At 49.0% G+C, this 11,466-nt stretch overlaps 1 long non-coding RNA gene across 2 annotated transcripts; it reads left to right on the plus strand.

The window, feature by feature from the left end:
- Positions 1–2,128: 2,128 nt before the first annotated feature.
- LOC114701450 lies at positions 2,129–11,071 on the plus strand. Of its 2 annotated transcripts, XR_003735828.2 has the most exons (4): positions 2,129–4,720; positions 4,885–8,079; positions 9,041–9,227; positions 10,788–11,071. It is a non-coding gene; the product is annotated as an uncharacterized LOC114701450 (long non-coding RNA). The 2 variants fall into 2 exon arrangements; XR_003735827.2 differs by having other exon boundaries at positions 2,129–8,079.
- The last annotated feature ends 395 nt before the right edge of the window (positions 11,072–11,466 follow it).

Genomic DNA, 11,466 nt, shown 5'->3' on the forward strand with positions numbered 1-11,466 from the left:
CTTTATTTTATTATTTTTAAACTATTTTTTTCTATGACTGTCTATACCCATTTTTTATTGTATCTGTTTAAAGATTTTCTTGGTCTAGACATAACTTTCTGTGTGTCTGCAGCATTCTTTGACTGTGAGACAAACCTTGAAATGGCCATGTCAGATGCCGCTCAGCTCAGCTTAGCATACGGCTCTGGTACATGGCTCTGTTGCATGCCCCTGGTGGCTGGCTCCAGCCCACAGGGAGTGGCCGGGAGCTGTGTCTCTGTATGCCAAGCACCAGCTTTCCTGAGAAACCGCAGGACTAGCAAGCCACATCTGGCTCCTTGTCCAGAACTTTTCTTAGCTTTCTCAGGCTTATGTCTGGATATTTGAGCCCCAGGTTGGGTGCACCATATGTAAAGAGTCTTTTTCTGTTTCACCAGCCAGCTCCCAAATAATGACATGGAGACTTAATATTAATTATGAAAGTTCAGCTTAGGCTTGTTCCTAACTAGCTCTTAAAACTTAAATTAACCCATTTCTATTAATTTATGTGCTGCCATGTGGCTCATGGCTGTTACCTCTCCTCCTGTATATCTTACTTGTTCTATGTCTCCTGGTGTCTCTCTTATGCCTAGATTCCTCTCCTTCTTCCTCTCTCTCTGCCCAGAAGTTCCACCTATACCTCCTGCCTAGCTATTGACTGTTCAACTCTTTATTAAACCAACACAATATCCCACAACATAATGATGTGTGAGAATAATAATAATAATGATGATGATAATGTTATTATTATTCTTCCCAGTCATCAATCTTAGTGTTTTTGCTTTTATTTCTTGTGTAGAAGCCTGGGTTAATCAGACTCCGCAGACTGTTGAATTGCCCATGTCTTATTTTACTTATGCACATGCTTATCTTTTTGCTTCCCCTCCTCATAGGCACACAGGCTCACAGGCTTGATGCTCATCTTCTTATGCATATGCATCTCTCCAAAGATGGATTGTGATCTTATATGTAACACGCTAAATTTACAGAAAAGGTAGTAAGTGGCCAATTTTATATGGATTTTAGACCCACCCATGGTTAGAGATGTGGAAGGACACTGGAAGGGACATAGCATCACATCTCAATGGTATCTATTTCATTCTGTTCCCATGACAACACTGACAAAGCCTGGCACTGATGAATGGGCAGTGTGCCTAACTCTATATGTCCAGCCTTTGGGCACTCTCATCTTACACTACACTGTGAATCAGGGAAGGATTTTTATTACCGTACCATCAGAGTATAACCCAGTGGCTGTTAGCAGAGTCACAGAGTAATGTGGCCATCATCACTACTTCTAGAATGTCCCCATCATTCCCCAAAGAAATCTCATCACTATCTAAAGACTCACCCGTCTTCCTCCCTTTTTCTCTTCCCTGTCTTGAGGTGACCACTGGTCAACTTTATATCTCTTTGTTGTGAGATCTAAACAGACCTTCTGTTTCTGGACACTTCATCAAGCAGGAAATCCTATAATGTGTGGCCTTCTAATGGCTGGCTTCCTCAATTTAGCACAAGGTTCAAGGTTCATCCACGTTGTGGTGTGTATCAGTATTTCACTCCTTTGCATGGCTGAGTAGTATTTCATGGCACACCTGCAGCACATTTTGTTTACCCTGTCCTCTGTTGATGCATTCCGGGGGAATTGGGCACTGGTCAGAGCTGCACTGGAAAGGTGTAGGCAATGAATACAATGAAGTCAGGAGGATTTCTCAGTCAGGAGGCTAATGAGGAAAATTAGTGTTTTAGAAAGTTACTACTGCAGGCCTGTGGCACTCAGGTCTGCAGGGAGGCAGAGACGGGAGTGAGGCTGGACGGACTACAGAAATTAGGAACAGACATCAGGGAGACCTCTGTGCCAGGTGCAAGCTCCACCTCTCTCTGGCTCCTCCCAGTTCCATTTACTCACTTTTTTCTTCTTCCCCCTCCCCTCAGTCCCTCTCCTGCTCATGCTCTTTTTTCTCTCTCACTGCCTTCTCTCCTTCCCTCTCTTCTTCTCTCTTCTTTCTCCCTGTCTCTCTCCCCCTTTCATTCTCTCTCCCTCTTGATCTCCTTTCTTCTCCCCCTCCTCCTTTCCTATTCCCCTCATAAGTTTTCCTTCCTTCCTTTCTCTCTACCCCTCCCATCCCTACCTATGTCTTCCCCTCCCCTCCCTTCTCCTCTCTCTGTCTCCCTCCCTTTCTTACATAAAACCAAGAGCCTGGAAGCATAGCGCATCTCAGGCAGAAGGCCAGGGTGCTTTCAGCCCTGTCTCCTATTTCCTCCTGCACTGCTGTTGAGGATCAGCTGGTCACACGCCTTCCTGGAATGTGCATGATGATAATTGCCTCTTGCACAATTATCTGCCAAGCCATGTCGGTAATGAAATGAATGATTTAGTTATCCTTGTTAGGAATAGCCCACAATGCTCAGAAACTCATTATTGCAGCCACGAGGCTGGCAGGAATGCCCTCTGAGGCACCTGCAAGTGAGCGGCTCTTACAATTAGCTCTCTCTTTTCTGCCAGAGACCACAGGCCCACCCTGCCCCCACCATGAACCAAGCGCTGGAAGCATTCTAGGGGACCGCTAATAAATAAGCCTGAGGCTGAGGTTCAGCTGCAGATCTTACTGGACAAGCACAGGGCCTTGGGCTTGATGTCCATCACTGAAAGAAATATGAGGCTGGACTGGGCTTCTCATCTGCCAGCTTTGACCCACACAGCATGAAACTGCTTCCTTCCAGTGCATGGGAAGGCTTACCACAAGCTCTGTGGTGATGAGCATGGTGCAGAGGCCACTAGGGTTCTGAAGAAAGCTTCCCTGGTCAGCTAAATGCAGGGCTCACATTCTACCCCATGATCCCATTTCACACTGCCTCTCTGGAGGCTTTTCTTGTCCATTGTTTCATAGTGATGGTTCAGCCTCTCCCCCTGCCTCAGCCTTTCTCTACTGCCTGTAGCTGCTGGGTCTCAAGGGTAAGGAGGATGAAGAAAGGCAGATCGAGATGGGTGTGGCTGGGGAAAGTTGAAGCCAGGGATGCAGAGACACACACATGGTGTTTGAGGGAAGCTGTACCACATGAATCTCCACGTGTGCCCACGTGTTCTCTTCTTGTTTTCTGGAAGATTCAATTCAGAATTAACTTCTTTGGGACAGGGGAAAAAAGCCCGCACAGTTTTAGTTCAGCTTTGAAGCAGAAACATTGCTCATTGACCACCCCTAGAGCAGCACACCTCTGAGGCCTGCAAATGGGGTGAGTGCCTAAACCCGGCCTGGCTCCACCCTCTTCATGGCTCCAGTCTGGATAAGTGATGTGGAAGGACCCTGGAGGGGACATGGCATCACATCTCAGGCAGCCCAGCATGTGCAGCCCAGCGTGGTTCTAGGAAGCCACTGTCCTTTCCACATCTTGAGGTCTCTTCATCATCTTGGCCTCAGGTGTGTAAACTGGAGAGTTCCCTGACCGTGGTCCTTTGCGTCTTTACAGGGTTACAGGGCACAGTCTGTCGGAAGGGGAAACTGAGGCACTGTTTTGTAAAGAGTCCGGTGGGAGGAGATGCTCTGTGGTTGCTGTGGAGCCAGGTGCAGGAGTTGGGTGTTGTTCTTCCTCTTGTGAAGTGAGGAGGGTGGAGCTTATGAACAAGAATTCTATGGACAGCCATTTTAATCTCGGCTCTGTAGGCACAGGTTGAGGGAGGTAGTGGAAGGAAGCCTTGATCTGGAGTATGCGGTGACTACAACTTTCCTGCAGATCCTTGTAGAATCTAGGTCAGTCTTGAGTTCATGTCTACATGGTAAGAGCACCTTTGCAAGAGAAGACATTGTGAGACAGTCCCCACTGGGACAGTAGAAGACTGTCCACCGCCTTGTGGCACTGTCCACCCCGAGTTCCTCCTGACCCTTGTCCTCCGTGGTGCCTCTTATTCTCTTTGATTGTAAGAAGAGCAGGGTGTGCGGTCAGAGTGGACACCGATGGCTTTGGGGACTGTGTGTGTGTGTGTGTGTGTGTGTGTGTGTGTGTGTGTGTGTGTGCCTGTGAATGTGTGAAGGGGCTGGGGCTCACCAGCAGACCAGAGCACAGGATCAGAGAGTTCCGGGTGAGGTGGGGCAAGTCTGGAGTCAGCCCAGAGGATGCTTGAGCCACACTCCTGTCAGCCTGCACAGCTGGAGCAACAATCGTGGTTGCACTCACTGAGGAGCGAAAAGCAGCCCTGGAAGGAGTAAGTAAAGCAGCGGAGGACCAGAGGGTTTGGTGGGAAGTGGAAGAATCCGGGGATGCTCAGTCATAGCCGGCCTTAGAGTAAGAGACAAGAAGAAAACTGAAGAGGGGGTATCTTTGCGCCTGTCCGTCCCCGGCCTTCACCCCCTACCTGATGCACATATCCATATGCCTGTCCCTTGAACCCTGTCATCTTGAAGCCAGAGGCTAGAGATCTCAAATAGAGCAACCAAGGGTGAGCGCAAGGACCACCGTCACCAATAGCATGTCCTGCAGTATACAGACGGTGCACGTTGCGTGTCCCAAAGCAAGCCCAGAGGTCAGTGCCTGTGTCAGGGTGATGGGGAGGGGATCCTAGGTTCATAGACTCGCAGAGGGAGGCAGGAAGTGCAGGCAGCAAGGGTTTAGACAAGATGCAAATCCTGCTTCTACTTCCAGGTGCTCACTTGGCCGTACCCTGGAAAGCGGTGGAATACGCCAGCCTGGGCCTCAGACAACAGAGGTAGGAGACAGTGTCCGGCAATGGGGACTTTTCACTTGTTTACTCAGCTGACCTGCCGTTCTGCAGATAAGAGGTGGGACTGAACATGTTGTGGAGCTGGCTAAGGGACGGATGGGATGGGGAGCAGCCATCCAAACTGCCATTGTCCCATTTTGCTTCTCTAGATTCAAGGACATGCCTGGTTTCTGGTCCATATGCCACTCCCAGAGAACCTAAGAACCTTCTTTGTTTTCAGCCTTCTCCAGGTAACAGTGGACCCTGTGGTTTTAGTCCCAGAAGGACCCTTGGGAGCTGGCAGGCTCCCTTGCCTACAGCTTGGGCCTGGTGTTCTTTCCAGGCCATATATTCTAAGAGATGTAGGTCCATTCCTTTTGGGGGCTCCTAAGGGATGAGTCGGAAGGCTTTGGAGGAATCACTGTAATGTCTAAGACCCCTTTTTTTATTGTCTCTGGACATTCCAACCTTAGTGAATCATCTTAACTGAAATCAGTGAGGTCTGGCAGCCAGACAGCCAGTGTGGAATTCACCATGGCCTCAGACGCCACTGCCACTACCATTTCTTCCAGCTGCTGCAAACCTCTGCCCGGCTCTCTAAGCCCACAAATGTGGCCCTTCCTTAGATCCTTGGGAACCACTATTCCAGAGGTGCACAAGGAGCTTTTACTGTGTCCAACACAGCATCTACCCCAGGGGGCTCCCAGTGGGGCCCGGGGCAGGGGTGTCAGGTGATGTAGGCGAGTATTAGTCAGGGGAGACAGACAGTTAAAGGTGCAAACTGTGGGCATGTAGAGGAGGCAGCACCTGCCTCTGGGGAAGGGCCTGGGGTATCAGAAAATGCTTTTCATGAGAGGTGGCGACAATTCATGTTTGTACCGAGCAGGAGACTGAGCTGGGCTCATAGGTCTTCATGGCACCACCGGTCGAGGCACCGAAGGTGCAGAGGTCAAGCACATCACAGAGGTCAGGAAGCAGAGGCAGGATGCAAAGCCAGGTGCTCTGGCTGTAGAGCCTGTATCCCCATCCCTGGTCCCTAGCCTCTAGAGGAGCCAGTGAGCTAGCATGGTGATGCAAGGCTCACCTGCCTCCTTCTTATTAGTTTGCTGTCTGCCAAAATGGCAGAGTGACCTACTCCAAACACCAAAGGACCTCACACCACCTTTGTGGGTAGTTGAATGCTTTGCTGAAGCTGAGGCTGAGGCTGGAGGCCTGTGGTTGCCCCCGGCTTCTGCCAGCCCCGGAGCCTGTGGAGGAGGCACCTCGGGGCTCTGGCTTTAGCTTGCTCCATTATTTATTTCTGTCTCCCTCCCAAACTGCAAAGTTGAAAGGTAGGGCCCTTGACTTAACAAATCTCTTTAAAGACAGGCCCTTCAGAGTGGCTGGTACCGTATGGGGGACACCGATACCTCACAGGACACAGAATGTGCCCTAGAGAATGTGTCATTTTAATGGGAGAACCAGCCACTCTGCCTGCTGCCCGTTCTTGTCCTTGGCAAACCCCGCCTCACACATGCCACCTTCATGCTCAGGATCCTCAGTAGTTCCCGTCGCTTCCATGACCCCGGAGGCAGGTGTCCTATCAGGGTGACAGTGCTCACACAGACAAGAGTGGAGCCAATCAGCACAGCACTGTCAAATAAATAAATAAGTAAATGGCAGAAGCCATGTTCCTTAACCAGCCCCCAGGCCCCATCCTGAACTACCTCCTCTTCCTCAATTCTGGTGGGTAGCCTACTTCTCCGTCAGGGATCTCCATCCACCTGTAGATGCCCAGGAGCTCAGCGCACTCAGGTGCCACACATCCTTGCTCTGGCAGAAAGTGGTATCTCCTCCTGTTTGTTGAAGTTTGTCCATCTCCAGTCAGCCCCTGACCTATAGAACAACTCCTGTTCTTTTGGCACCAACCCTGGAGGTTGGAGTGTATCTTCCGTCCTCAGGCAGCCTTGGAGCTCCTTGTGTATAGGAAGGATGTGGGTGCAAACATTAGTTCAGTCCAGCTCCTTGGTGCCCAGCAGGGCTTCATGCCTTTTAGATACCCAGAGTGGTTCATAGTTGTGGTTTCTATTTACACACACACACACACACACACACACACACACACACAAGGTCTTGGACACAGTGGAATGCTCTCATAGCATCACTGTGTCGGTCTTCCCAGACATGAGTGTCAGAATATCCTGAGCAAACGTGACTTTGTGACTTGATCCTCACCTTTGTCCCAGTCCTTCAAGTTCACGACTGCCTGGCTCCTGACTGACCACAACTTGCTCACTCTGCCAGTCACTCAACTATGGTGGGCTGGGGCTGAGGACACAACAGGAAGTTGGGGAGAAGAGCACGTGCCAGAAGAACCACTGTGAGTGGCGTGAGATGGTGTTCCTGGGGCCTTTCGACAGGAGGCAGTGAACAAGCTCCCATGGCATTTTACCAGTTTGGGTGTCCATTCTGCCAGTTCTTTGCCGTGTGACATGAAACTCTCCTGGGAGTGTGGCGGGGCTCAGTGTGTACGTGTGAATGGAGAGTTACAATATCTACCTACTAAAGGGAATGTTTGGAAAGAGGGTTGAACTCGACGATGCCTGGGCATTTCCTAGACTGGCAGAGCTTGGTCACAGCCACGGGACAGTCACATCATTACTGCTAATGGTTCTATTTCAACCAGAAGCAGAGTGAAAGTTTCTGGATTGGAAAATCCTATCTGAGGCCCAACAAGTCACTGGATGGAAAATGGGTCTAGCGTCATGGGACCTGGGCAGGGCCTTAGTGTGAGAAAACCAGCCGCCGGGGGAGCAGATCCAACCTGGCTCTCGGCCTCCACCCCACACGTGGCAGCCAAGAACCTGCTTTGCTTTTCTCTTCATTTCTTTTCTCTCTCCTTTGTTTGACTTTTTCGTGGTTGGGGATTGAACCTGGGCATCACGCACGGACTCTGCCACGGAGCTATGTCTTCAACTCTTTCTGTTTTTATTTTTAAGACAGAGTCTTTTACTAACTCACCCAAGCTTGTCTTGAACTCATAATCCTCCTGCCTCAGTCTCCCTAATAGCCAGGATTACAGGCCTGGCTAAGAATCTGAATTTTCAACGAACAAAATCCTTCCATGATCAAGGTTGGCCTTAGTATATTTGGAAGTCCTTTTGTGATCACCCCAGGAGTTTCTCCTCTTCTTTTCTAAGCTAGTAGCCATCTGCCCGCAGACAGGTAGACACCGTGGGAACAGAAGGCCCACAGAAACAGCTGGTTGACCCCTGGTTAACCCTGTCAGTAGGATGTAGTCTCACCGAACTTCCCCTTCATGACCAGCAGATGGCGAGCGTGTGTTAGTGCTGCTGATTCCTGGATGCCATCCAATTATTTGCAAGGTAAAAATCCTCCACCTGCTCCTATATGGAGTTCTATCAGGCAGGTGTGGGTAGCATTCCAGATATCCAGTGAAGATGTCTTCCTCCAGCTGGATGCAGAAGCTTTGTTCCCAGTACTTGCATAAGAAATGCTGAGATACTGAGGTAGCATCTTCCTACTATAAGAGTTCTTGGGTTCCTTACTCTTGACCTATGCACCCACATAGAGGCAGGTACCTCCCACCTGCTAGCAGCTGGATTCTAGATTAAATTAAAATGGAAAATGAGCAATTTAAAAAGAAATACTATGGCAAAAGTCAGCAGACAGCAACGCCAACTTTCTTTCTTTTTTTGTTTGTTTTTTGTTTTGAGACAGGGTTTACCTGTGTAGCTTTGGAGCCTGTCCTGGATCTCGCTTTGTAGACCAGGCTGGCCTCGAACTCACAGAGGTCCGTCTGGCTCTGCCTACCTAGAGCTGGGATTAAAGGCGTGCGCCACCACTGCCAAAGCTACATGTCAGTCAGGGAAGGAGCCTGGCTGGGAAACCCAGAGGGTCTGCAGGACCCTGTGGATGGATCAGTTCGTAATTCATTTGTGGTAGTGTGGAAATAAGAGGCCTTTTTCTTATAAGCCTCTTACATGGTTCATTGCCAGGGTTCTGGGAGGCAAGATGGGATGTCAGAAGGAGCCTAGTCTCTGAAGCCAGACTACTTAAATCCCAGTTTGGCCATGTATTATTAGTCGTGTGCCTTTGGACAGGAGTCTAAATTTCTGGAGACCCAGTTTCCTTATCTGAAAGGCAGAAGCCACAGAAACATAAATTGCAAACTATTATGTATTGTTTAAATGATTTTAGAGTCATATAATGAACTTGACATCTGTAGGTGCTAAATAGATGTTAATAAATGGCTGCTGACATTTGTTTTGTTTTATTTTATGTTTTCCTTCAGTAAAGTAAGTTAATCACCTGTCCTTTCCAAAGGGGTGTCTGAAGTTCTAGAAGACGAGCCTGGAGGAAGAAGGCCCCAAGAATGGACACAATTCCCTCCTCCCTCTCCAGGTCTTCCTTCTGTGAGAACCTACGTCAGCTCACCTTCCAGTGTGCCTGTTGACATGGCACCATGCTCTTCAACTGATGGGCCAGAGTCCAGGGCACTCTGCCTGGGAAGGTGAGTGATGTCCCTGTGGAGGTTCAGCCTCTCATGGAGCAGGTCTCTTCTGGGCTGAGTGACAGCTTGGGAGATGGGTGTCCATGCCAGCACAGCTTGTCTCTGAGCTGGCCCTTCCCTGAGATCATGAGGCCAGGCCTTTGTTGCTCCTTAGTGCCTTCCAGGAGCTCAGGCAATAGCCCAAAGAGTGAAAGGGGATTATTCATATACTCACATAGCATTCTGCTCCCCCAGCCCTCCATCATGATCTTAGCTGGTTCACTCCAGATCTCAGGTAAAATCTTACTGATGATTTTCTCTCCCACCTGTCTCTGCAGCCTTCTTCAGTGGATGCTTAGGTTTTTTTGGCATACATCTTCAGAGCCTGGGGCCTCTCATAGGTCCTGTCTATAGGGGAAACATCTTTTATGGTGATATTTTATTTGTACTGAAATAAGACTTTATTTGCATGTTAATAAATAAAGTTGCCTGGGGGTCAGAGCTAATAGCAAGCCATAGCAGAAGCTGGGCGGTGGTGGTGCACGCCTTTAATCCCAGCTCTTGGGAGACAGAGCTAGGTGGATCTCTGTGTGTTCAAGGATACAGCCAGCATGGAGACACATGCCTTTAATCTCAATACCAACCATAGAAGACCTGGAGGTCTGTAGAGACAGGCAGTGACGAGGAGGCCATGTGGTTGGGTTTACAACCAATGAGAAGGCAGAATAGAAAGTCTATAAAAAAGACAAACAGACAGGAAGTAGCTCTCTTGCTGAGGAGGACAGGAGTGGCAGTGAAGGGTAAGGTTTTTAGCTCTGACCTCTTGGACTTTCATCTTTGCATTGGCTCTGTGTTTCTTATTTAATAAGATGGTTACAACTACAATCTTTCATCCTCTGGCTGGTGAGAAGACCCTGTTAGCGCCAGGAATCTGGGCTGACCCCTCAGCTATGTTTTGAGTTACACCGGTGTCCTGATACCTAATCATGAACAGGTCTCTCTTATCCCAGGGTCTTCCTTGGTCTCCCTACATGTCAGAGTCTCAGTAGCTACCTCCGTTGTTCTTGGAGCTAACCAAAATGAATGAGCATGATAGAAAACTTTTAACAGGTGACCAGGGCTCATTCCCATCACCCACAATGTGAGTGCTGCAGCTAGATGGCCACTAAGCACAAGCATCCTGTGACCCATGACTGCTGATCTAACACGGGTGCCTGAGTACCCTGAGGCTTAGGGACCATCACTGACAGATATTGTTGACAGTCTGAGGTATTCCTTACAGGAACTGGGAGTCACTCAGCTCACCATCGGTGTTAGCATGACAAAAATGGATGACTTGTGGGGGGTAGAAGCAATGAACTTGAGAAGAAGGAGCAAGAAGATTCCTGGGATCATGGACTGGGGCTTGAGGGTTTTTTTTTGTTTGTTTGTTTTTTGTTTGTTTGTTTCTGAACAGTGGGAGGTCTTGCTTCTGCTGGTGGACAAGGGGACTAAACAAGAGGTACCCAGAAAGGGAGTTGTCCCTCCTCAGGATGATTTCTGATGCTCTCTCCCTTAACTCCTATGCTTTATTTCTTCTAGGAACAGTCTGTGGCCATCACTGCTCACTCTCTCTGCCATCTCTTCACCAAGTACTGCTTACAGATGAATTTCAAAGCAACCATGGTTTTCCATGTTGGCCTCATCATCCTTTTCTTCAGCTTCCACCAGAAGACATCTCTCAAGGGACACTGGAAGAGGCTGACTTAAATAAAGAGTAGGACCAGAGACCAAGACCAATAGAGGTATCTTCATGGAGATCTGGGCAGAGGACAGCATAGCACTCATCAGACCTCCCCTGTCCCGCCCCAAGAGCTGCAGTTCATCCAGCGAAAGAGGAAAATCTCCTCCCTTCTAGAGTTCAGGAGGAATGAAATGGACTCAGGCTTCATACCCACTGCTCACATGGATTTATACTATCTGTGCACCTCCTGCCTCTACTAGATATAGTTCTTTAGTGGAAGGGACTGTCTTTTTTTCAGTGGCCACTATACTGGGCACCCACTTCATCTCAACAAATGTGCCTCTGAGGCTTGGATTCTACAGCTGGTGGTCATGGCCACTGTAAAGAACAGGTCTGGGTGTGGACAAAGTCAAGGATGGCTTGCCATCTGACTTGAAGTGGGAAACTGACTTGGTTTCCGATGTGGCTGTGAACAACTACCCCTTCCCACACACAGCTTTTGGCTCACCACCCTCAGCATGTGTGTCTCTGTAGTTG

The sequence above is a fragment of the Peromyscus leucopus genome, chromosome 3, assembly GCF_004664715.2.
Source record: "Peromyscus leucopus breed LL Stock chromosome 3, UCI_PerLeu_2.1, whole genome shotgun sequence".
Taxonomy (NCBI): Eukaryota; Metazoa; Chordata; class Mammalia; order Rodentia; family Cricetidae; genus Peromyscus; species Peromyscus leucopus.